At 43.2% G+C, this 27,402-nt stretch overlaps 1 long non-coding RNA gene across 1 annotated transcript; it reads left to right on the forward strand.

Annotated features, from left to right (window-relative positions):
• Positions 1-219: 219 nt before the first annotated feature.
• Positions 220-27,402, forward strand: LOC122174000 (uncharacterized). Its single transcript, XR_010590242.1, has 5 exons — positions 220-448; positions 3,474-3,535; positions 9,138-9,327; positions 15,493-15,562; positions 26,791-27,402. It is a non-coding gene; the product is annotated as an uncharacterized LOC122174000 (long non-coding RNA).

Genomic DNA, 27,402 nt, shown 5'->3' on the forward strand with positions numbered 1-27,402 from the left:
TGATATCAAGCCTCGGGCATATTGCAGAGCTAATACAAACTGAGTTAGTACTACTAAGCTATAAAGAATTTTCTTTGTTAGAATACGGATACTAATTTGACCAAAGGTTTTACCATCATCTTTTCATGTAGCAGCAAACAGCCTCATTTATCATTAACTGAACAGTTTAAAAAATATGCTGACTGCTTGGAAACATGTAAATTTATGTTACGGCAACATCAGAAGAGTTTGGTAAAAATCTGTTGGCTCTAAATGTTCATGTGACTTCTAAAATTGTCAAATGAATAATCACCCAGTTATGCAATAATATAACCATTTAAATGAGTGCACAGAGATTTATAGCAAACCTAATCGGTGTTCTGCTTCTAATTCATCAAGAGAAATGATCACATTTGCTCTGAGTGAGAAGGAAAATCTGCATCTGCAAATTTCCAGTGACTCGGTCTTTGTAAGTATATTACTCCCTTTTGTGTGCTCATTGTGCCCATAATATTAATTTGTAGGAAGCTCTAACTTAGCAGAGAAGAATATTTTAATAGGCTTGTTGTCTATTTTCTTTTTGGTGTGTGCTTGAGCGAGAGAGAGAAACATAGCTCAGAGAAGATGATGGGGGAATGTATAGGCTGGTAATTGCCAATATAGCAAGCATCTCTTTTAAGTCACTCCAGAATCCAGACTAAGGTCTATGCAATGCCCTAAATCTACACACATCACTCTTGTACATGTGCATAAAGGGCATTCTATATTTACTCGTACAGAGAACCATTTCACCTGAAGATGTCAAAACATTTTACATGAGATAAGTTAGCTTCCCAAGATTCCTGTGGAGGTCGATGAGTACTGTTATGTCAGTTATCACTGTGTGTGTAATAGTACTACCTGATATGTCTATGCTGTAATTGGAAGTGTGACTGCAACATGTGTAGACATACCCTACCTAGCTGGAATAACAATAGGAGTGAAGCCACAGCATCACAGGTAACCTGTTCAAATACATATCTAAGGTCCTGGATGAACTTATATAGCCGTTGCTTCCACTTGTGCTGCTGCAGATTCACTGCTAAAATTATTTGAGCTAGCTAGATCAAGTCAGGTTGTGTAGCTCTACATCTCTGATTGCACTGTAGACATACCTATAGTCTTCCAAGCTCTCTCTTAGCATGCAAGAAATTTTTTTGTCTTGGGAAGACATGCCCTGTGCTGATGTTTAGTTTTGTTATGCAAGGTTCCGAGTAGAGGGAACTGTGCAAGCAGCAGGCAAATTTGCTCTCTGCTTTGCCCTCTGTTTAGAGTACGTTCTTGAGGCAGAATTGCTCCCTGGGTATTTGGCATTGGTATTGGGCTGAGATTCCTGGAGAAAAGTATTGATGTGCATGCTGTTTGACCATTGCCATTCTAGGACTGGTGTGCGTCTCTGAATAAAGCAAGTTACTTTTAGAGTATACCCAGACTCCACATCACCAATTTCTCCTCCACTGGCAAGCTATCCTGCAAGCAAGGCTCTGGACATTTGCTAACACATGGGGTATTTCCGTTTTAAAGACCAAATGATGCACAGAGGCATTCAGTAACTCCCCAGAAGTCCAACAGCAAGCACATAGCAGGATCTAGCTACAAAAATCTCTGCTCTTTCATCCCTTATTCCTCCCATTTGAAACCAATACACTCTTTAAATGTATGGAGTGTTATTCTTGCATGAGCACTTTGCTATTCAAAACTTGCATCATTATTGTTCTAATAAGAATCGTACTAATCTTTCATTGTGATCTGCTAGCATGGTCCCATGTGCCATATGGATGCTCCACGATGGAGTGCAGGAGTCTATGCTGGAGGGGCCTGATGTATATTATGGGCAAGACAAGCATTTATTTTTAATATATGAAATAGGTGAGATGCGGAGTTTTTCTTTGTGGGGAAGGGTCAAGTAGGTGGAAGGAATATTATAATGATGTAAACTTTGGATATAAAGTTCACACACATTTTTGTAGAGCTTGCATATGTTGTGTTGTATTTCCCAGGCCAGAACCTCCAGACTTCTGGAATCAGATTTCACTAACTGTTCAGTTGGCTGGCACGTGAAGCAGAACAGAACCACATGGAGTAGCCCAAGCCCATAGGCTGAACAGAAGTAGGATAGGGCCTCATTTCTACTATGGGCTGAACTGAAACACCATGTCTAAACACCCCTGAAGTTTGGGAGTGTTTAAATATAGATCTGAACTCTGTGGCTCATGACCATCTCTGCTTGCACTTAAATAACTATATTGGCTATGAAGTGTGGTCTGGAAGAAAAATATATAGTTTTGTCAGTAAATTCAGTACATGTGACTCAGAAGTGTTGTACCATGGGGCACAGATATTTATAGTGCCATTTTCACAGTCACTCTTCTGATTACAGCCCCACTTTAAGCAACGAAATTGTGTGAAGTGGTCACAATTTTTGTTTTGTGAGCAATTTTCACTTACTTTAGAAAGAAAAATATAAAAGCAGCAGACAAAGCAAAACCTCTGGATTTAGAAGTGGGAAAATCAGGGTCCCACAAATATAAGTATAATCACTTCAGCACCATCCCTCTAGCTATAGGATATTGTCTCCCTTCAGTGAGCAGATGTAACTCATTAACACTAATAGGAGTTACATTGGCAATATTCACTAAGTGTGCAAGGTCCATAGGGCAAACTGGCAGACTAAGGTTTCTTGTTAGTGCCTGCATTTGTCTAATTCACTGTATGACAATGTGCTGAACAAATGACAAAGTATGAAGAAGAGAGGCAGTGGTTCAAAAAAAATTAAGCTGAAAGTGGGCAGCCTGGTGTGTGTGCATTGTCTGAGGCTCAGGAACAGAGGAGCAACTAAAATAAACCTGAAAAGTGGGTAGTGACAATAAGCTATTGCTATTTGATGGCGTGTTGGTGGCCTGGGTGAAATTATTTAGCTGTGATGTCTCCATCCCGTTTCTAGCAAGCAGGTGTTGATCTTTCAAAGCCACCATTGCAACTGGGACCCTTTCTCAGGGGTCTCTTCAGAGAAGTCAAGTTTTGCACGGACACACAGGCTGGACTAACCTTTCCCGTCTAGATGTGGTCCCTCCAGGACTGGATTAAGGCAGATTGTGGAAAACAATGTTGAGGAAACTTGGACTGTCTGTGTCTCTGCTGCACCTGCTCTGGCTCCATATATCAGTTTGGTGCCTTTTGTGAACACAGAATTTAATTTTAAAATAATCAGATGTGTGTGCCAGCTATGTACAGAGCGGTGTGTTATTGCTGGTGGGTTGGGTGACTCATTACAGGAAAGTACACAAAGCCATTAAGAAAAACCTAATTTTTCTTCTCCCTGTTCTTTTATGTCCTGTCTTTTTCTCTCTCTCTCTCATTTTCATTTGTTAATTTTTTTCATTGACTTTAATTAGGCTCTCACTAGACTTCTGATCTTGCCTGCTACAGTGCATGAATTTCCATATCTCTTGCAGCTTTAATCTGGAGCCTTTAGAAGACAAGTTTGCTTTCCAACTGGGACTCAAAATGACTAGAGGTACAGGTATGATTAGGTATAATGTCCGAAATGTTTTATATTACTTGTTTCTAGGTTCCAAGGTCCATTTTCTTTGTATCTAGGGGCCTATTAAACACTCTTTGTATGTTCAGTGTTTCCTGTCCAGGATAAAAGAATATTGTTTAAATCAAAAGGATAGAGCTCTGTTTTGATAGCCACACACTGAACTTAGGGGTGGTGCGGCAGTACACCGTGCTGGTGGCCGAGGCCAGAGAGGCAGAATGCTCCTGTGGCACTGGGGGAGCAGCACGCTCAGGACTGACTTGTGTACCTTTTGTCAGGTGTAGTGCATGCTCCCCAACAGATCTAGTTTAGGGCTGGCAGCTGGTGTAAATATCCCTTAGAATGCCTTAGTAAGCTGGCCTGCTTACTTTCTATTCAGAGACTAATAACAGAGTAATCACCCATAGGCATAAAGTTCCTATGCAAATCTATTTTATTTTTAAGGTAAAAGTACTACAGAGAAAACATAAAAACCTACATGCTGCTAATAAGATTACTAGACCCTAATATGGTCTCTGGCAGGAGCATTCTTTCAAAACCCCACCCAAGATGTTTCCTTGTGATTTCAAATTCATCACAGCTTCAGCTCAGAATAAGCATACAGTCTTATAGGGTCTCAGTAGACCCAGTCCTTCCTTCTAAATATAGGGGCCTCTATGGACCAGTAGGATCAGGTTTAAAACCAGATTGTTTATCCAAAAATCCTTTCTTTGCCTGCTAGTCCCCGAGAATCCAGTGGTATATGGACATCTCTCCAGGAGGTGGCTTCAAACTGGAGGAATTATATTAGTAACCCCCTCCTCCTAAGAGTAACACACATATCTAAAAGACCATGTACACAATTTCATTTCTAGTACAATGGACCCTAAAGGTGTTATACCTAATTCAATTAAGTTTATCTTAATTCCCTAAGGTTTGTCCAGGATGTTGTCCATCTATAACAGCAAAGAGGACAAAGGAAGGAAGAGGGATAAAGTGATAGGGTAGGTTGAAAGAAGGATGGGGGATGGATGTGGGTATGTGAAGTGAGGCTTAGGTGAAGACTGTGAGGAGGTTGGAGCAAAGAGACAATCAGCAAATGACAGGCAAAAAGTGCATTAAAAAAAAAGGTCAAAACTGCAAAATCATCTCATCATCAACTCATTAACTCCACCCTGAATATAAAGAAGGTAGGAGGGGCTTCTTGGATAGAGGGAAGTAGGGTCAAAGAGAGAGAAGAAAACATTAAGGACTGCCATGCTTAGGGAGGCACTTACGTGTTGGTGGTTGTTAGAGCAATTATTCAAGCAAAACCCCAGGAAGGGGGTAAGGTTAGATTCTGTTCAGAGAACAATGTGGGAATTCCATCTGCTCTTAGGTGCTAGTTGGTTAGGACATATCTTATTGGCTGCTGAGACTGTGGAGTTGTTAGATTACCCATTTCTAGTCAGCTATGTGATTTCCCCTCCCCCCCCCACTTTTTGGAGTTGTACCTTTGTACCGGAACAACCACTTTCTTTTGTTTTTAAATCTTTTCCACTGGCCAGTACAAATGTGTGACTAATGAGTGTCAACACTTTATTTCTTCAGTTCAACTCTTGTCTTGTATGTTCATTCATATTATATGGTGGCATTCGCAAGTACCATGGCATTTACACTTATGATGAATGAACCAATATTAACGCTCAGTTACATACCAACAAAACAATAGAGTAACAAAATTACAACCGTTGGCTTCAAATGAGAAAGATGGAGCCCCAATATGTGTTTGTTTTTTAAGCGCAGCTATTCAGCATTCTGATTACATGTTTATTACATCTTATTGTTGATATATAAGCAAAATAAAGGGAGCTCATTTGTTTAAGGGACAACAATTATCATTTCCTTGTTTTCACCCTCGAGCATATGAAAAAATCTTAACTGTGTTAATAAAACAGAGAAGTACATCCATTTAAATCAGTAAAATAGTTTACAGATTAGTCATTGCTACAGTTATAGATTTATATTAGCAGCGGTTACAAACCTTTTTCAAGAGTTTTATAAGTTTCCCATAAATGTTCACTTCAGGCTAAATTCTTGGTACATAAAATCTCAGCTAAGATTTTATATATATATATATATATATATATATATATATATATATATATATATATATATATATATATATATATATATATACATCTCTTTGAAAAAACTCTGTTTGGGATCATATAATATAATTAATTAAATGAATGAATAATTTTTTTTCAGGTCAGGTTATTGCTCCTTTTTATAAATATTGCTTACTTGGTTATCTTTCAGTGGTTGAATTGTGGTCTTTCTGCTTATTGAATGAATTTTTTGTGGTGGCAGATTCTAAGCAAAGTAGCATGTCTCTAGCTGCTTGGGAGAACTGCATCCTCCCAGTTCCCTGGGTGCAGGTCCCTATAAACCATGAGGAAACTGGTGTTCAATGCAAGTGATTGCCCAGCTGCCTATCGAAACCGGCACAAGATTCAGGATCTGTGTGAGTGCGTCAACTTTACCTGCCTTACTCTTCAAATTGTGGAACCTCTGTGAAGCGCAGTGGATGGCATCACTTCTGTAGGACTCAGGTTATCAGGGAACCAATTCAGGTGGCCCGGGTGTCCAAGGTTCTTGCATGTTCATTTGATTTTTAAGAGACTGTGATGGGATATACCTGGTCCCTTGTGGCCCTCTGCTGGAGGACCTGTGGTCCTGCTACACTCCACCCCAGGAAAGAGCTGCAGAGGTGGGTCCTCTAGGCCCGCCTAAGAAGGCTGCATGGAAGCAACCAGTCAGTGCCCAGCAGGCTCAGAAAAAAGGATCTGCAAGGGCTTGAGGTCAGTTCCCAGCTGGGGCCCAGCGGGGGATACTCCTCTCTGGCCTAAGAAGCTCAGCAGGCTGCATTTACTGGCCCAGTGGGGGGAGAGGACCTGAGAATTTTAACCCTAAAGTAATGGGTAAAGGTAAAGGGAACAGGTGGGAAGAGGCCCGGGAATGGAACAGTAACTAATTAAAAAAAGCAGTGCTGAGACTGGGCTCCAGAGTAGTGGGCAGACCCTGGTTCCCCCACTGGTGAAGTGGCCTAAGCCCTGACATTGCACTCCATATGTTTTATGAAAATATTCTAATGAGTGTGAATATGATGTAACTGGAATATGCTTCATGCAAAAGGTCTCTTGTAAGGTATCATTACAAAGCTTATGATCTACTGAGTGTGGTCATCCTATTTGTTTGCATGTATTATTGTTATGTCTGGAGTTGGGAGAATAAGATATAAACTTATATTATTGATGTAGATATGTTAAGTGGAAGCCATTAAGGGTGCTTCAGAATCAACAAACTGTGAATGAGCTTGTTTACCTGTAAGCCTTGCTATGTGCCTGTCTTCCAGCTAGTAGGTAATGAAGAAGGAGGTCTTACAGTGACATGTGATCATGTCACCTGAACTGGAATCCATCTTAAACCTGGTGCTTTTCTATTTAGAAGGAGTGGGGACCCAGATAGACTAAAGATTTCCACCTTTTGCCAAAGCTATAAAAGGGGGTGGAACAGAACAAAGGGGGCCACCAGTCATGAAAAAACGCCTAGTTACCACCCAAGCTGGAACTAACAAGGGCTGTACCAGGGAAAGGCTTGAGCCCAGACTAAGGGCTGGTCCACACTAACCCCTCACTTTGAACTAAGATATGCAATGTCAGCTACGTTATTCATGTAGCTGAAGTCGAACTATCTTAGTTCGAACTTACCGCGGGTCCACATGCGGCAGGCAGGCTCCCCCGTCGACTCCGCGTACTCCTCTCGCGGAGCAGGAGTACCGGCGTTGACGGTGAACACTTCCGGGATCGATCCGGGATCAATTTATCGCGTCTAGACAAGACACAATAAATCGATCCCAGAAGATCGATTGCTACCGCCGGACCTGGAGGTAAGTATAGACAGACCCTAAGAAGGAGTCTAGTGAAAGAAGCTTACTGGAACATCTCTGAGGGTGAGATTTACCTCTATTCAGTTTCTTAAATGTATTAGGCTTAGACTTGCGTGTTCTGTTTTATTTTGCTTAGTAACTTACTTTGTTCTGTATGGAGCATTGGCCTGCTAAACCCAGGGTTGTGAGTTCAATCCTTGAGGGGGGCACTTGGGGATCTGGGGCAAAAATCAGTACTTGGTCCTGCTAGTGAAGGCAGGGGGCTGGACTTGATGACCTTTCAAGGTCCCTTCCAGTTCTAGGAGATGGGATATCTCCATTGATTTACTACTTGAAACCACTTAAATCCTACTTTTTATACTTTATTATTGAACCCAGAGTAAGTGATTAATACCTGGGGGAGCAAACAGCTGTGCATATCTCTCTATCAGTGTTATAGAGGGAGGACCATTTATGAGTTTACCCTGTATAAGCTTTATACAGAGTAAACTGGATTTATTTGGGGTTTGGATCCCATTGGGAGCTGGGTGTCTGGGTGCTGGAGACAGGAGTACTTGCTGAGCTGTTTTCAGTTAACTGTTTTCTGCAGTTTTGGGGACGTGGTTCAGACCCTGGGTCTGTGTTGCACCAGGCTAGCATGTCTGGCTCAACAAGACAGGGTTCTGGAGTCCCAAGCCATCAGAGAAAACGGGCTCAGAAGTAGTTTCAGCACATCAAGTGACAGTCCCAAGGTGGTCTCTGTGACCGAACCAGTCACAGGGGCAAGAAGGCCAAGTGAAGGGCTGGATTTAAAAGAGCCCAGAGACAGGGCTGAAGACCCTGTTGAGAGAAGACAGTTTGGTGAACTCTTTGCTGTCCCTGAAGGGGATCATTTTTGACTGTGTGACTTGGTCGGAGAGCTGAGCTGTTTAAGACATGTCTTGCAAGGTTAGCAAACTGCCAGGAGCTGGGAAAAGGTTACAGTACCACACTCAACCCCTAGAAGGCACTTAACAGTTGAGTGCCCCATCACAAGGGCAAATCTACCTTTTCTGCATGAGGGTGGGTGTTGCACTCCATCCCAGCCCCTGCTTCCAATGTAAGACTCAGAGGGAAAACTCCACTAGCAAACCTTGTGGAATTTCTTCTCTCTTACACTAGCAGCTTGCAAGCACCACTTCCACTGTTGTTAACACTGGTACTACTCCATCAGTGTTAACATGGATGGAACCCCTAGTTTAAAGATGGGCTGCTGGCTGGCACCTGCATCTGAGGTTCTGTGTTGATTAGTCCTGTTCTGGGCAGGGTTAGATGACGATGTGCTTTGTATGCTGAGGGAGGTGGTACTCTCTCTTCTCTCCATCTCTCATCCCTCTTCCAAGCCAGCCCTGCATGGATCAATGATAGATAGAAATTATACTATCTTCTTGTTGTATTCTTAGAATGTTGAATAATTTGGTGTAATCAAAGACAACAGAGAAGAAAAAGGTACACTTTTAAAAAACAGTGCTAAGAATTAAGAGCTAGATATGCCACTAGTTTAAAATGGCATGTCTTTATTGAACTTGAAACATCCAACAACTCCCTGTGCACTATGTGAAAATGCTCCCATTATACAATGTGTCAAATGCGAACAGCACCAATATGTGATGTATAACTAACACTATGGCATGTGTATAACATTCACAGGAAACCAGTTCTTCATATATGGGGAAAATAACTCTTCCTCCTGCAGACCTTGCTGGACCAAGCAGTTGGATGATAAGCTGCCATCTAATGCCTCCTAAAGATTCTTTAAGAGGAGCAGAGAGGACCACTCTACTCTTGGAAGAAGTAGGAGAGGAAAAGCCACCTGTCCCATAAGCTCATCTATTGTAAGGTAGCTTTCCTTCCCTATAGGAATCCCCGTGTAATGGTGCCTCAGTCTCCTGGTTGGAGGGAGGCCACTCAGGCCCGTCCTGTCGGGTCGGGGCCAGAGTCTGTCCGACCAGCAAGAGCCTCCCATTAGGGCTGTGCGATTAACAGTCCCTACCAGGCTTTAGCCTGGGATTAAGTAGCTCCAGTAGGCAGCCCTGAAACACAGTCTATCAGAGCTGACTTTGGCCTGGGCGGGGCTCAGGCAGCCAGCAAACAAACAGTCTTTAAAGGTAAGTGATAAGGGAGCTCCTGTCCTGGGCTAGAGCCTCCTTGCACCGTGTAGGGGGTCAGCCACCAAAGGTGGGGTGTCAGGGGGATGTGGGCCAACCCTACTCCACCGCATCCCAGCCCAGGGCCCTGGCAGGGGCAGGATTGGCTGCCCCTATGTCGGCGGGGATCCAGCCACAACATGCCGACTGAGCCACGCTGGGCTCTGCAGCCGGCTGCTCTGTGGCTGCCCCTGGGCTACTTCCTGCCTCCCCGGGGTTTGTTTCCTGCAACCTCCAGGCCTCTTCTGGATCTTCAGGGTAAACCACAGCAGATACTTTGGATCAGTTGTCATCCACATCTGGGGATCGGGAACAGCCAGGCTCAGGTTCCTGTCGAGGCCTCTGGAGAACCGGCTGAGCGTCCTTCTCCGGAGCAGGCTCTCGCCCAGCTGAGCTGCAGGGCCGGCCTTTTATACCTCCAGCCCCGTCCTTCCGGCGAGGGGGGCGGGGCGATCTAGGCCCCACCCTCCAAGGGGCGTGTAATAGTGCCTCGGTCTCCTGCTCGGAGGGAGGCCACTCAGCCTCACTACACCCACTATGTGAAAACATCAGCCCAAGTCCAAAAAAATTGTTGATTTAGGCTGATAGATGCAGGCTGTAAAACACAAATGTGCGTGTACCATAGGGGTGGATTCTGGCTCTTTGCAAAATCCTCTGCCCCCTATTCACTTCTGTGATGAGTTAAACCAGTGGCAAACGTTAATTATACCTTTCTGGCAGACTGGCAACCAAAGCACAGATATAGCTCCTTGGATTTTAAGGCCAGAAAGGATCACTGTGATCATATAGTCTGTCTTCTTGCATAATACAGGACATAGAATTTCACTCAGCAAATCTTCAATCAAACACAATAATGTGAGAGAACTGAAGAATATATTTTTTAACCAGACATGCAACTCTGATTTAAAGATTTCACATGATAGAGAATTCATCAAATCTCTTGGTAAAGTTGTTCCAATGATAGATTACTAGGAATACTTGAAAATTGTGTTGACTGTGTGTGTGTGTGTGTGTGTGTGTGTGTGTGTGTGTGTGTAAAAATTGGGGCTTTGATTAAACACTTTTTTCCACAGAAAGTATCTGCTTTCTTTAAAATGTTCAGTGTGGGGACAAAATTTTTCAGTTTGGGGACAAAATTTTCACTTTTCAGGTTTTTTGATGAAAAGTCACAATTTTCCATGGTGGGAAATAAAAATTTTCTGATCAGTTCTATTAATTAACTTCACTATTAAAGTTGTGCACCTTCTTTCCATTTTTGACTTGTTTAGCTTCAGCTTCCAACCTGTAGAACTCTTTATGGTCTTCTCTAATATCTCTCTAATTTTTTAACATCCTTGCTGAAGCACAGGAGAACTGGATACCGGAAGGTAGTGATCTCACCCATGCCATATATAATAGTGATATAATCTCACTACTCTTACTCAGTATGCTCCTTGAGATTTTCTCAGAGTCACACAGGGCTCAGCTGTGAATCAGCCTATGTATCGGCCCAGTGGAGTGAGAGGCACAAGGACCGCATTACATTCTGCAAGGATCTCATACACTGCAAGTCACAATGTGTGTGTGGGGGGGGGGGGGGGGGGGATCTAAGAGGGGAAAGAATAGTAACTGTTGGTTGTTAGTGCTCCTCCCATGTAGATGGAACTTTGGTTCTGCCCCCTGTAATGAACCAGCCAACTCATTGAGAGAAGTGAGCTGTGCCAGGAAAAAGCTGGTACCGCTTCCTTCCCCCATTGAAAAAAAGGGTGGGGTGTCATAATTTGGTCCTCGTCTGTTCATGGGCAGTGAAACTTGCTGTAGGTTGATTGCAAGGTGCCAATGGAGCCAAAGTGTGTTAGTGGCAATGCTCCTGACTCTCTCTTCCCTGCTCTAACTGTCCAGTCCCTCACAGGCCACTGGTTGGCTGATACCAGTATATAAACCAGGAAGCCATGATGGGGAACTGTCTGAGCAACACAGACGGTCTGCCTGCTTCTGTTCCAGACCCTGATAGACTCCAGCTTCCGACCCTGGTTCATACTCAGCCTTGCTCTCTGATTGCTGGCTGTAACCTGCCACCCAAACCCACTCTCTCCGTAACTTGACCCTGTCTGCCTCCTGGCATCTGACTCTTGGTATGGCCTGTCTTGGACTCTGACTTCCTGGCATCCCCTGCCTGACTCCCAACTCCTGCTCTGACCACTAAGTCAGACAGCCCACATCCTGATTGTGACAACAGTAGCTCATCCTGTAGCCCAATACACACTGAGAGGGCTGTAACCTAAATTTTTCAAACAGAATGTAAGGGGACTGTGAAAAAACATGGGAGAGCAAAAGGACAATTAAAACTCATTCTAACACACCTAAAACCTTGGCGATTTTTTTTAGTTAAAAATCACAATATTAGTGTGATGCTCAGCTATTAAAATTAATTCATTACCATTATTCATTACAGTTCATAAAGACAGTAGCTGAACCAGGAGAAATCAAAACAATTTACACTGAAAATCAAAACATTATTGCAAATCATGAGACTGTGAAGGAAAAAAATTACCATAGAGACAATAAACAAGATTGCATTATATTGTTTACGCCATATGAGTTCTCTCTAATTTCTTGGGCTAACGAACAGTCCCATCTAATTACAGAACAATTTTTCTTGATAAGGATGGGCTAGTCCCTATTCACTTTTTGCTACACTTTGTGAGCTGATGAACCAAGAATTAAATCTCAGGAAAAACTTCCTAGCTGTAAGAACAGTAGGACAATAGCCAGTGCACCTCTGTAGCCATGACGTCTATTGCACAGAACTGTTCACTTACATCATACATCATACGCCCTATGTGGCTGGTAGTTAATGCAGAGTCTCATTTATCTCAAGGGGAAAAAAGAGGCCTGTGCTTTTAAAGCAAGTATATTTTAGTTCCAGCCATGCTTTCACAATCAAGTGCTAAGTGGCCATGGTGTGCAAACAGCAATTAATGCAACCTCCTCAATGGATATTTCTCCCCGCCCCCGCCAATTGTCCAGAAACCAAAGAACAGGAGACAAGAGGAATGACGGGAGGGCCCTGACCTATGGATGGATACAAGTACCAGCCATTTACTTCTAACTAGGTTAAAACTAAATGGCTGGCAACAGTGTCTTATTTTGGCTGACCTCAGGAATGCACTTGTTCAACAAGGGAAAGCCTATCCCCATGCTTTAGGCCAGGGGTCTCAAACGCAAATGACCACGAGGGCCACATGAGGGCTAGTACATTGGCCGAGGGCTGCATTACTGACACCTCCCCCTGCCACCCTTGGCCCCGCCCCCACTCCACCCCTTCTATGAGGCCCTGCCCCCATTCCAACCCCTTCCCTGAAATCCCCACCCCAACTCTGCCCCCTTCCTGCCCCCAGGGAGGGCAGGAGGTGTGTGGGGTGTGGTGGGGGCTCAGGGCATGGAGTTGGGGTGTGGGGTGCAGGAGGGGTGTGGGGTACAGCAAGGGGTTGGGCTGCAGGAGGAGCTCGGGGGGCGGGCTCTGGCCCGATACTCACTGGGGGCAGGGCAGGCCACCTGCCTGCCTGTCCCCGCACCGCTCCGGGAAGTGGCCGGAACCTGGGGGAGGAGGGGCACAGGGGTCTGTGTCTTGCTGTTGCTTCAGGCACCACCCCCAGCAGCTCCCATTGGCCGGGAACGGGGAACTGCGGCCAATGGGAGCTGCTGGGGGCGCTGCCTGAAGCAAGAGCAACCCACAGAGCCCTGTGCCCCCACTACCCCACGTTCCGGCCGCTTCCCGGAGCGGCAGGGGGCAGGGCAGGCAGGGAGCCTGCCCTTCCCCCGGTGCGCGTCGGGCTGGAACCGCTCTAGGTAAACACTGGGAGGGGCCGCGAGGACCTCATAGGCCGCAGAAAACAACCCCACGGGCCGCATACGGCCCCCAGACCGTGGGTTTGAGACCCCTGCTTTAGGCTATTATCTCTATACAGGCTTTGCTGACTCTCCTACTGAGACAATGAGCAAGATGGGGTGAAATAGTCCCATGGTGCCATTCAAAGATTTGAAACAGATCTTTCTCCAAAACAGAATCCCAGCTTACAGCTGTGGAGTCCCTAACTGTATCATGTTCAGTCTCCTTGCCTCAAATATTATTTTCCTACTCTGTGACAGGTGACTTGAACTGGATGGGTAAAAAAAAATTAAGGCTTTTTTTTTAAATAATCTACTTTAAGTAGATACCTTTAGCTGAATTTTGCCATTAATTGCACCCTGTAGTCTAATGATTCAATTATAGTGAAAATGTAAATGGAAAAATCCCTATTGTACTCCAATAAGGCTTTTTCTTTCCAAGCTCCCTTTGCTTGGAATTGCAAGCCTGCTTTATGTCTGCCTGTTTATAGAGTCATAATTACTTAATTGTTCAGTGGCTCTGGGTAATGTAAAAAGAAAATAGGTTTTGATCTTCTTTCTACCATCGTTTATGCTTAAAAACAATTTGATGGAACTAAACAAACCAACAATACGCTGAGTCTCACCTTGTATATGAACATGATATGGCACTCAAGGATATTGGTCAAATGTGCACGCACCCAGAAATTACCTGTGTTTATAGTGCATTTATTAACAGTATTATGAGTTGAAAGTATGTCTTTCATTATAATGACAGGTTTCAGAGTAGCAGCCGTGTTAGTCTGTATCCGCAAAAAGAAGAACAGGAGTACTTGTGGCACCTTAGAGACTAACAAATTTATTAGAGCATAAGCTTTCGTGGACTACATCCGAAGAAGTGGGCTGTAGTCCATGAAAACTAGCACCATTGTCCCACCACCGTGGTGTAGGCACTGTACAAACACAATAAGACAGCTCCTGCTCAATTAACTTCCATGTTCAATAAACAAGAGATATGATGTACAAGCAGAAGACAAGGAACTGAGTAACGGAGAGATTAAGTGACTTGCCCAAAGGAAGTCTGTGGCAGAGCCAGAACTGAATGGAGGTCTCTGACTGATCCTGTTCCAGTGCCTTAACAACTTCCTTGGCGTTCAAACATGTATAAATATGCTTAAAAACTCCTGGCATATACACTATTCATGGTAAAATTAGTACCATCAGCTCTACCAACAACACTCCCTTATCACACGGGAGAAGTGCATACAAAAAAGACCCCCATAAAGATGGACATGGCAGCAATGTCCATGACTGTCAAATCTAAATGGTCATGAATGTGACAGCTCCAAAATCCTAACTAATTCTGAATATTGGTATAAAGACATATCGCAAATATATTTCATAATCCTGTATGAATACAAATGGGAGCTTTTGAATAGAGGACATTAAATTAATTAAATCTGCAAAACTTCAATATAATTTAATTACTGTGGGTGGTATATACCCTTCATATAAAGTGTTACTGAAATAATTTCCTCCATTTAGAAGCTCAGATTAGGTATCAGAAGATCATTTTCTTCTTTCAGAGCAGTTGTTCTTCTCTTTTAGAAAGGAAGCAAGCATGCTGAAGGAAGCATAAAGAGTGGGTGAACAATTCATCTAAAAATCCCAATTGCAGTGACTCCAATGAGATATGATCACAGGCAGAGGAGGGCAGGAGAGGAGCCACTTAATGCTATTTCAGTTTCCTAGCTCCCCATATCAGAATTATCTTGGATTAAATTGATCCATCATTTATTAATACCACTTTCACAATCCTTTGGCTTTTTGTTAATATAAATTAAATTTAAATTATATGCAAATATTAGGATTATGGTGAAATATCCAGGCTGTATGTATTACCACAGTGACACCTGAAAACACTTCTGTACAAAGATTCTATCAGTGTTTTTCATTATAAATTCCATTTTTAAGTCAAAGTGATTCATTTCTTTTTCCGTTTCTTTCAGTTTCCATCCTGAGCCGAGACTTTGTGTGCCAAGCTTCTGCCCAGCGTGAATTTTAACAACAGAGATACTGGTGAGCCTGAAATTAAAGAGAAGCATTTTTATGCCAAGCTTCTAAATAGCTTCCCAAGTATAAGGATAACATAGACGTCAGCCTTGTATAGCACACAAAAAATATCTTGTTCATGCCGTGCATTCCTAACACCCACAGCTAGTGCTAGGAAGAATGGTCTGATACTTGGGTTTAATTCTTGGCTCAACCACAAACTTTTTATGTGTCCTTGGGAAAGTTGCTTAATATATTCTGGGTCTCAGTTCCTCATCTGCAAAATGGGAATAATACCTCCCTACTTTATGAATGTTGTGAGGGTGAGGGACATAAGTCCTTCCACAGATAATTTCCCATGAAAAACAGCATCCAATTACACTGCTCTACAGGCAAAATGCTTCTGAACTAAATGTAGTCAAACTTTATTAATTCTGGGTCACTGAGAACAAAAATGATGCTTAAAATTGTTGATTGGCTCTAGTTTTCAAGATATGCTATTGAGTCAGTATATACGACCCTTGACTTGGGAATGGCGGAGGATAAGTGAGTTATAAAGGGAAAGGATCTCAATTTAAACTAGAAATGACTAAAATACATCTTTGACTGGATCTATGAATAAATCTATGACTGGGTTTGGTCAGTACTTGCTTTTTAGGCAAAACAATGAATGATGCAATTTGAAGCTGGTATTGCGTCATACATGATATGAATTGCATCATGTTATTCCTAGAAGTCATGGATGATGCAATCATAACGAAGCTTACATCACTCTGCTGAACAAATTGCCCTATATCAGCTCTAGAAATCATACAGTGTCGTGCTCTCTTATTTGTCAGTGTTTGATTTTGCAAAGGGACACATTTCTGTTTAGCCAAAGTGAGCAGAGATGCCTCGTACTTGTGTGAACAGTGCAGATAACTTCTGCTATGTTTGTGAAGTGACTTTTGCATCACAAAAGCGCAGTATAACCACTATGGTAAAGAAAGCCTATCACCTTTATTTTGGCTGCAAAATTGGAGAGCAGGACAAGAGGTGGGCCCCACATATATGCTGCAAAACTTGTGCAACAAATCTTCGCCCGTGGTGAAGGAGTGAAATCAGGAAGGCCAAATCACACTTGGAGTTGCAGCTAGCAAGAGATGTTAAGAGTAACAAGAAGGGTTTCTTCAGGTATGTTAGCAACAAGAAGAAAGTCAAGGAAAGTGTGGGCCCCTTACTGAATGAGGGAGGCAACCTAGTGACAGAGGATGTGGAAAAAGCTAACGTACTCAATGCTTTTTTTGCCTCTGTCTTCACAAACAAGGTCAGCTCCCAGACTGCTGCACTGGGCAACACAGTATGGGGAGGAAGTGACCAGCCCTCTGTGGAGAAAGAAGTGGTTCGGGACTATTTAGAAAAACTGGACATGCACAAGTCCATGGGGCTGGATGCACTGCATCCAAGGGTGCTAAAGGAGTTGGTGGATGTGATTGCAGAGCCATTGGCCATTATCTTTGAAAACTCATGGCAATCGGGGAAGGTCCCGGATGACTGGAAAAAGGCTAATGTAGTGCCCATCTTTAAAAAAGGGAAGAAGGAGGATCCAGGGAACTACAGGCCAGTCAGTCTAACCTCAGTCCCTGGAAAAATCATGGAGCAGGTCCTCAAGGAATCAATTCTGAAGCACTTGGAGGAGAGGAAAGTGATCAGGAACAGTCAGCATGGATTCACCAAGGGCAAGTCATGCCTGACTAACCTAATTGCCTTCTACGAGGAGATAACTGGGTATGTGGATGAGGGGAAAGCAGTGGATGTGTTATTCCTTGACTTTAGCAAAGCTTTTGATACGGTCTCCCACAGTATTCTTGCCGGCAAGTTAAAGAAGGATGGGCTGGATGAATGGACTATAAGGTGGACAGAAAGCTGGCTAGATCGTCGGGCTCAACGGGTAGTGATCAAAGGCTCCATGTCTAGTTGGCAGTCGGTTTCAAGCGGAGTGCCCCAAGTGTCGGTCCGGGGCTGGTTTTGTTCAATATCTTCATTAATGATCTGGAGGATGGCGTGGACTGCACTCTCAGCAAGTTTGCAGATGACACTAAACTGGGAGGAGTGGTAGATATGCTAGAGGGTAGGGATAGGATACAGAGGGACCTAGACAAATTAGAGGATTGGGCCAAAAGAAACCTGATGAGGTTCAACAAGGACAAGTGCAGAGTCCTGCACTTAGGATGGAAGAATCCCATTACAGACTAGGGACCGAATGGCTAGGAAGCAGTTCTGCTGAAAAAGACCTAGGGGTTACAGTGGATGAGAAGCTAGATATGAGTCAACAGTGTGCCCTTGTTGCCAAGAAGGCTAACAGCATTTTTGGCTGTATAAGTAGGGGCATTGCCAGCAGATCGAGGGACGTGATCATTCCCCTTGGTGAGGCCTCATCTAGAGTACTGTGTCCAGTTTTGGGCCCCACACTACAAGAAGGATGTGGAGAAATTGGAAAGAGTGCAGCAGAGGGCAACAAAAATGATTAGGGGGCTGGAGCACATGACTTAGGAGGAGAGGCTGAGGGAACTGGGATTGTTTAGTCTGCAGAAGAGAAGAACGAGGGGGATTTGATAGCTGCTTTCAGCTACCTTAAAGGGGGTTCCAAAGAGGATGGATCTAGACTGTTCTCAGTGGTACCAGATGACAGAACAAGGAGTAATGGTCTCAAGTTGCAGTGGAGGAGGTTTAGGTTGGATATTGGGAAAAACTTTTTCACTAGGGGTGTGGTGAAGCATTGGAAATGGTTGCCTATGGAGGTGGTGGAATCTCCTTCCTTGGAGGTTTTTAAGGTCATGCTTGACAAAGCCCTGGCTGGGATGATTTAGTTGGGAATTGGTCCTGCTTTGAGCAGGGGGTTGGACTAGATGACCTCCTGAGGTCCCTTCCAGCCCTGATATTCTATGATTCTATATTCTATGAAGATGTGGCCAATTTAAATGTCCAAATAGAAAGATTCTATTTTCCATCATTTCCTCTTATGACTATATGAGAATGTATTTGTAGTTTTTCTTATGCTTTTTGTTTCTTCCTTTAGCATCTTAAGGCCAAGCCCGTCTTTAAGGCTGTAATTTGAAAGCACGAGAGGTCTGAGGATGGGGGGGAGTTTTTGCAAAATGATGGGTCTTACATTTTACTTTGAAAGTGGGCAAAATCCAGTGGTAGTTTGAGTTATTGTAGTTCTCAGCTGTAAATAAGGAAGGAAACTAGTGTAAGTAACAAAGTATCATCATTATTATTTATTTTATTGTTAGTTTTTATTTGTATTAGCCTAATGCTGAGGAGTCCTAGTTGTGGATGAGGACTCCATTGAGCTAAGTGCTGTACACACACAGTATCAAAAAGACAATCCCTGACCCAAAGATCTTGCAATCTTTATATAAAATAAGAGAAAGTAGATGGCTACAGACAGACAGATGGGAGGGGTACAACGAGAGAGCATGATAGGCAATGGTCTCAGTACACCAGCACCCTAACCATAGTCAAGCTTGCTGTAGATGTCAGGGAAAAGGAGGGTTTTGAAGGAGGAGAATGAGGTAGCTTTGTGGATGCTTATGGGGAGCTCCTGCCAAACAGGAGGAGCAATGTGGAGCCTGACCACCTTGGCAGATTGGAACTCAACATCTCAATAGTCAATGAGAAATGATAAGTTGATGAATAGGCCATGAAAGGGCCTGAAAGTGAAGACAAGCAACTTATATTTGATGTGATCGAGAAGGGAGAGCCAGTGGAGGGATGCAAGAGAGGAGCAAGATAGTCAAAGCAACAGAGTAGGAGCATGATCTTTGCGGCAGCATTCTGAATGGGTAGTACTGTGAGATTACCCAAAGATGGGAACTAAGGACAGAACCCTGTGGAACCCACACAGAAAATTGGAGGGGGGAAAGAAGAGGAGAATCCTCTGATGGACACTTTGAAGGTATGATTAAGGTAAGAGGCAAATCAGAAGAGAATCGAATCACAGACACCAAGGGAGAACAAGATTTCAGAAAAGAAGAACATGATCAAAGTTGGCTGACAGATGAAGGAGGATGAGGATGGAGTACTGGTTCTGAGCTTTTTGCCATGAAGAAGTCATTAAGACTTTGATGAGAAGGGTTTTAGTGAAGTGGCAAGGAGCAGAAGCCAGATTGGAGATGCTCTGAAATGAAGTTAGAGGAAAGAAACTCCAGACAGCAATTGTAGACAGCGATTGAGTGAGCTGAAAGATGAAAGGGGGAAGGGAGATGGGAGAAGTAAGGGTGGGAGTGACAAAAACATACTTGTATTGTGAGGAGAAAAATTCAAATAAGACAGAGTTTGAGAAGGAGAGCAAGGGAAAATATGAGTGGCCACAAGGGAGATCAAAAGATAGTATTGGGTCACGGAGACAAGTGGAGGGGTTAGAGAAGGACAGCAGACAAGAAACCTCTGCATCTGTGATGGGGGAGAAAAAGGAGGGAGTTGTAAGAAGAGAAGAGGCTTACAAAGTTAGGGTAACATTGATGCTGATGGGTTAGAAAGCAAGTTGCATCAGGAAAAGTGGATTTGCTCAGCCAAAGGAAAGCCCTTTACAATTCTTTCTGTCCTGCAGAAGGAAAAGTTGGAGGGATTTATGTATGTTTGTGTTTTTTACAAGAGTTATGTTACCCAATGGAATTCTTCATTCAGGGATGTAATTAAACTTATTCCTTCCCTATGTCCATCTCTCCTGAGTTCAAGCAGAATGGGAGTGAGTGCAAGTCCCATGGAAGTTGATGGGAGTTATATCTACTTATTGTGGGGTTCAGTTTAGCTTCTAGTTTGGGGCTGCATGCACCAGCTCACAACTTGCCTCTTCAACACTTTCTATTCAGCCAACTACACCCTCTGTTCCAGCTGCACCCTATTTTTGGCCCTTCTGTGTATGTCACTCTAATTTTGCACACCCATAGAATATGAGGCTGATGCATGCCCTTTGTTGTGCAGTAAAACTAAACAAAATTTAGCACCAAAATCCCCTAATGCCTCAAACTAACATCTTATCCCACAGTGCTAGATCTTCACGGGATATAGCAGGAACTATTATAATGGATTTTAACCAACATCATAGGTCAACACAAAACTACAAAACTACATAAACCAAAACTGACAAGCTTTCTGTTCAAAATAGAGAGTTAAATTTCTGCCCTTTGGTGGAGTGTTGTGTGGAGGGGTGAGGAAACTAGAGGGAATACCTTCACATAATAGGAAACATTTAGTTTAATATGTGTTAGAATGACAACTTGAGAAGCATGCTGTATTCTTTCCTTTCAAAGGGAGGCAGAATGGATGGGGTGTGGGCCTTGACCTTAAAAACATGTCACAAATCTTGGCCCCAACCATTTAGATGTCAGGATATTCAAACACAGTGCCCCCAGCATCCGTCTTGTGCATGGTCTTGCCCACTTTCTTCTCCCCTCAACCCATGCTTCCCTAGCAGAGCAGCTAGTGTTATTGTCCCTTTTGCCATTAACAAGTTGCCCTAAGCTGTGAACCAACCTAAGCTGTGGGTCCAAAGGGTGGGAGCTGTGTAGCAGGATTTGGTACTCCAAGGAGTATATTAAGTAATGCAGCCATTTACCAGTACGTTGTGGGTGTTTGCTGTGTAAACAAAAATGCGAGTGCTGCCAATCTCCATCCTTTCTGTGACAGGTGACTAATTTTACTACGTCTAGTGGGCTACTTAGCTGCCATTCTCATTATTCCATCCAATCCCACTATTTACCCAGTATTTCTCAGACTTTGGTTCCCTCCATGTCAAGGGCGTAACAGGGGTCAATTTGCCTTTTAACACACCAAAGAGTTGACAAACTGTGAGCCCCAATAACAAATGAGAGCGACAGAGTCAAATGCCCTTGACACACACTTTAAAAAATAAAAAAGCTTCATCAAGACAAACTTCTGACCATGGTGGATATTTGCCACACCTCTAGTAGAATGCCTAAATAATATACACCTTGTTGCATTTAAAAGTGTAATGCAAATGCATAGCAATATACCAAATGCTATAACTTGAGGGACTACAGGCTTCTGCCCTTCTATGTTTACTGCAAGCAAACAAAAATAAATCAATCAATCACACTTAATTTTAAGCTTTGGCCAACATGTCAAAATACATCTTAAATCAATACAATTTTATCCCCTAATCATTCCAGATTCAATAAAAAGACCATCTATTACTTTTGTGGGGCTTCTGTGACTCAGATGCTGATCAGGCTTTACTGAATTTGGTTCTTAATATACAAAGACTTAAAATTTGAGTTTCTTGGCTGAACTCTACATAAAAGTTATCCTCAGAACTCCCCTGCGTATTGCATATTGCCTTTCCCAGGCAAACACATGGTCCTATTTAAAGAAGTAAAACAAGTCTCTCTCATTATCTAGGTGAAACAAACTCTTTTAGTTAGTTTGTCATATGACATGCCCCATGCTCCCATGAGAGTTCTGTAGTCATTCTAACAAAGAAGCTACAGATCACTTACTTCACCCTGTATAACTGAGTTTTGTATGAGATATATGCAAAAGGACCAGAGGACCTGATATCGCCTTCTCGAATAACTGCAGCACTTTATCACTACATTCTGTTAACTGAATAAAGGAATCAGGGTCCTAATTCATGCTGGTGTAAATTAATTGGCTTCTGTGAAATTTATACTTAACAATATGGATTTATTGAGCCTGATTCTCCTCTCACTGCACCTCTGTAAATCAGTACAGAACAACTGCAGTGAAGTCAGTGGTAGAAAACTGGTATCCGTGAAAGAAGAGTCAGGCCCTTGAATTAATAAAAAATATATCCTTTGTAGCCCGTAGCGCTAGCTTGCCCTTATTATATTCACTGACTTGCCTAAATTATATTCAGCAGTAATGCAAGGAACCTACAAGCCTGTACCCTGTTAGACATTAGCTTCAGTAGTTAGCATAAGGCTTGAGGCCTCTGAACTTTGGCACAGATAAACAACCCAAAAGTAACCCCCAAGTTTTGGAGAACTAAGAATAGAGTGTGTAAGGGGAACTTTTGCTGGAATATACTACACCGCCAGCAGCCAACTATAGGAACATGAGCTAACATCCGCAGCTGTCTGACCACAAGAGTGCCATGGCAACAAGTTGAGGTCATTCATATACTAACCTATAGGAGGAAGTCATACCAACATTAGAAGGGTAAGAAAATGCAAATAAGGAAGAGGGGAGAAACATCTATTGAATATGCATTGGATATAGTGGCATCAGCGTAACAGATTATAAAAGTTGTATCCCAGCTTGTGGGCAGAAGGCGAGAGAGATGTAGCCAGAATGATGGCCACTAGTGATGAGGAGAAGGTGGTGGTGATGAGGAAGATAATGGCTAACATTTTAGGTTGTTCTGCAAGGAATAACATGAGTGTGGTTGTCCAGATGTACATTCTTTATTATCTGCCTTACTGAGTTAGAGTGTGACTTTGCAAAATGTATTAATAAATTACTGTAAATATAGAAGGGTTCCTACAGTGTGAGTGTTACAATCAGGCACATCGGGCTACCAACTACATAGTAATTTTAATAATACTGGGCCTGATCTTGGGACAAAACCTATCAATCCTCAAAGTGATAACTGAGAATTCTTAAGTAATTAATATAATTAATACATAAACTATAGATTGGGCTACACCGTTACAAAAATGCATGTTTTTAAAAGATTCTGCAAGATGCTGAGTGCCCCCGTTTTCTATTGACTTTAGCACTCAGCAGGAGAAGTTCAACACCTCACTGGATCTCAGCCTTGATATTGTTTCTTTTTTTCCTGAAGCTTTGTTACAATTTTGCATGCCTCTGAATCAGAAATGTCCTAAATTAGCTGCAGAGAAGCCAAATAATACAGGGAATAGAGCTGGGCTAATCTGTTCAGTGAACTTTGGATACCTCTCTGCTCAAGATTGTTTGGAGGCCTGCAGGTATCACTATGAATTTTGTCTTTGCACTTTAACCTTATCAAATTAGTCTTTAGATTTTGAATAAGATCAGTGGGTGCTATTAGGACAATGATAGTTTACTCCCTTTAGCTGTCTGTTCAACTTTTATAAAGCTCTTCTTCAATCATAATGCACACTGAGAGGTGTATTATGACAAGAGTCTGAACAGACTGCTTACATTTTAACATATTCCTTTTATTTCTTTGAATCAAGCAGAAAGGAAAATGTTTGAGGCCACAGGGATATGAGTCAGGTGGAACTTAAGTACTTACAGGAATGAAGAGAAAGAAAACTGTTTTGGTCCCTGAGCCATCTGAGGAAGTCTGAAGAAAGCTCCCAGGAGCTGAAACATCATTTTCTTTTTATGCTCAATCTTGAAAGAAAAAGGGGAAAATAGAACAAAGTTAAACTATAAGTGGTCTATTTAAGCTATGTTATCATTAGGACTGGAAGTTCATCATGATGAATCTAGTGAAAACAACAAAAAGAGGTATGGCAATAATAATACAAGTTATATAAAATGATGGTCAGCGATATGTTTTGAAATTATTAGTGAGATAAGTAGGTCATAAAAGATCTAGTTCACCTAAGCAATTAATAGTATGGATATTTCTGAATATTTTTCCAAAATTTTCAACCTTTTTTTCCTCCCTCTCCTCATCCTCCAAAAGATTTTGTATCCTTCTGTATGTACACCTCCCCTACTTTTAACAAATGGCCATTATTAGTGATTTTGTAGGTAAAAAACAGAGGAAGAAAGAGATGGAAGGACAGGTCATCAGCTAGTGTAAATTGTCATAGCTCAGTGTTGAGAATCTGTCCTTAAGTGACTTTCCAAGGTAACAAAGCAAGTTAGTTCCAGAAAGCAATAAACACACAGACTCCTAGTCCTTTTCTCTAGCAATTAAATAATGCTCCCTTTCTCTCATTACTCCCTCTGAACCTCATAAAGTTCAGCGATTCAGTTCAAATAAGCTCTCCAAAGTTTGGCAGCTTATCCCCACCTGTGAGGTCTGCAGAATTGAGCTACAAACTTACCTCTCAATATTTTGCCTCTTCCACTCTTCACTGTCATGAGAAAATGAAAAGAAGGAAGTTAATCAAGTTGGAAATTTAAAGTAAGAAAGTTAGACAAGAGCAAGAATCGTCACACAAGACAAAATTAAATCCAGAAATGGAAGTCGGGTACTTCCACCTGCGTAAACCAGAATTTGAACAAAAATAAAAAAATAAAAACACAAAAATCCTAGCATTGAGCCACTTCTCTACTTTTGGGAAAGCTAAAGTACCACATTACTAGCACCAGATGGCACTGTGTGAAGGTATAAATAACATCACTTAGGCCTGGTCTACACTACGAGTTTAGGTCGACTTTAGCAGGGTTAAATCGAATTAAGCCTGGACATGTCCACACGACGAAGCCCTTTCTTTCAACTTAAAGGGCCCTTTAAACCGGTTTCTTTACTCCACCTCCGACGAGTAAAATCTACTAAAATCGGCCTTTGCGGGTCAGATTTGGGGTAGTGTGGACGGAATTTGACGTCATTGGCCTCCGGGAGCTACCCCACAGTGCTTCATTGTGACCGCTCTGGACAGCACTCTCAACTCAGATGCACTGACCAGGTAGACAGGAAAAGCCCCGTGAACTTTTGAATTTCATTTCCTGTTTGCCCAGTGTGGAGAGCACAGGTAACCATGATGGAGTCCCAGGATCGCAAAAGAGCTCCAGCATGGACAGAATGGGAGGTACGGGATCTGCTCGCTATATGGGGAGGCAAATCAGTGCTAGCTGAACTCCGTAGCAGTAAACGAAATGGCAAAATATTAGAAAAGATCTCAGAGACCATGAAGGACAGAGGCCATAACAAGGATGCACAGCAGTGCCGGGTGAAAATTAAGGAGCTAAGGCAAGCCTACCACAAAGCCAGAGAGGCAAATGGCAGGTCTGGGGCAGAGCCGCAAACATGCCGCTTCTACACGGAGCTGCATGCCATTCTAGGGGGTGCAGCCACCAGTACCCCAACCGTGTGCTTTGACTCCGTCAATGGAGAAACACACAACAGGAAAGCGGGTTCGGGGTATGCGGAAGATGATGATGATGATGATGAAGACAATGAAGATAGCTCACAGCAAGGAAGCGGAGAAACCGGTTTCCCCAACAGCCAGGATATGTTTATCATCCTGGACCTGGAACCAGTAACCCCCAACTCACCCAAGGCATGCTCCCAGACCCTGAGGGCACACAAGGGACCTCTGGTGAGTGTACCTTTGTAAATATCACACATGGTTTAAAAGCAAGCTTGTTTAATGATTAATGATTCATTTGCCCTGGCAATCGTGGCCAGTACAGCTACTGGAAAAGTCTGTTAACGTGTATGGGGATGGAGCGGAAATCCTCCAGGGACATCTCCAGAAAGCTCTCCTTCATGTATCAGAGGGGTAGCCGTGTTAGTCTGAATCTGTAAAAAGTAACAGAGGGTCCTGTGGCACCTTTAAGACTAACAGAAGTATAGTCTCCTTCATGTACTCCCAAAGCCTTTGCAAAAGGTTTCTGGGGAGGGCTGCCTTATCCCGTCCGCCATGGTAGGACACTTTACCACGCCAGGCCAGTAGCACATAGTCTGGAATCATTGCATAACAAAGCATGGCAGCGTATGGTCCTGGTGTTTGCTGGCATGCAGACAACATACATTCCTTATCTCTCTTTGTTATCCTCAGGAGAGTGATATCGTCCACGGTCACCTGGTTGAAATGGGGTGATTTTATTAAGGGGGCATTCAGAGGTGCCCGTTCCTGCTCGGCTGAACAGAAATGTTCCCCGGTGTTAACCACGCGGTCGGGGGGGGGAGGGATGAAGGGATCATCCCAGAGAATGGGTGTGTGTGAGGGGGGGTAGTTGGGTTTGTGCTGCATGTTAACCCGGAAACCCCAGCCCCTCCTTTTACATTGCAAACCCATTTTAAATGGCCAACGCAATGGGTCCTTGGTATGGGAAATGAAGGTGCTACTGTTTGAAACCATTCCCACATGTTATGATGGTTAAAAAAGCCAAAAGACTGTGGCTTACCATGGCTGCCTGCAAGCCGAATTCTGTTGCCTGGCACCGCGTGAGTGATCTCTCACACCAAACCAGCAGGCCCTCAAAATAAGAGGAAAAATGCGACCTTGTAACGAAAGCACATGTGCTGTGTAATGTGAACAGCAAAATTTAACGTGAAAGAGTGTACCCATTGTTCTCTAAAATGTGTCTTTTTTAACCATCTCTCCCTTGTCCTCCACCAGCTGCAAATGTTTCTCCTTCACAGAGGTTAGCAAAGATTAGAAGGAGAAAACGGCGGACTCAGGATGATATGTTCACGGAGCTCCAGATGTCCTGCCACGCTGAAAGAGCACAGCAGAATGCGTGGAGGCAGTCAATGTCAGACTACAGAAAAGCACAATATGAACGAGAGGAGAGGTGGCGTGCTGAATCACGGGATGAACAGAGCAAATGGCGGGCTGAAGATGATAGGTGGTGTCAGCTTGCAGACAGAAGGCAAGAATCGATGCTCCGGATGCTGGAGCATGAAACTGATATGCTCCAGCGTATGGTTGAGCTGCAGGAAAGGCAGCAGGAGCAGAAACCGCCGCTACAGCCCATGTGTAACCAACAGCCCTCCTCCCCAAGTCCCATTGCCTTCACACCCAAACGCCCAAGAACATGGTGGGGGGGCCTCCGGCAACCCAGTCACTCCACCCCAGATGATTGCCCAAGCATTGGAAGGCTGGCCTTCAATAAGTGTTAAAGTTTTAAAGTTTTAAACTCTAGTGTGTCCTTTTCCTTCCCTCCTCCCCCACCTCTCTCGGGCTACCTTGGCAATTATCCCCCTAGTTATGTGATGAATTAATAAAGAA

Source organism: Chrysemys picta, chromosome 9 (genome assembly GCF_011386835.1).
Source record: "Chrysemys picta bellii isolate R12L10 chromosome 9, ASM1138683v2, whole genome shotgun sequence".
Classification (NCBI taxonomy): domain Eukaryota; kingdom Metazoa; phylum Chordata; order Testudines; family Emydidae; genus Chrysemys; species Chrysemys picta.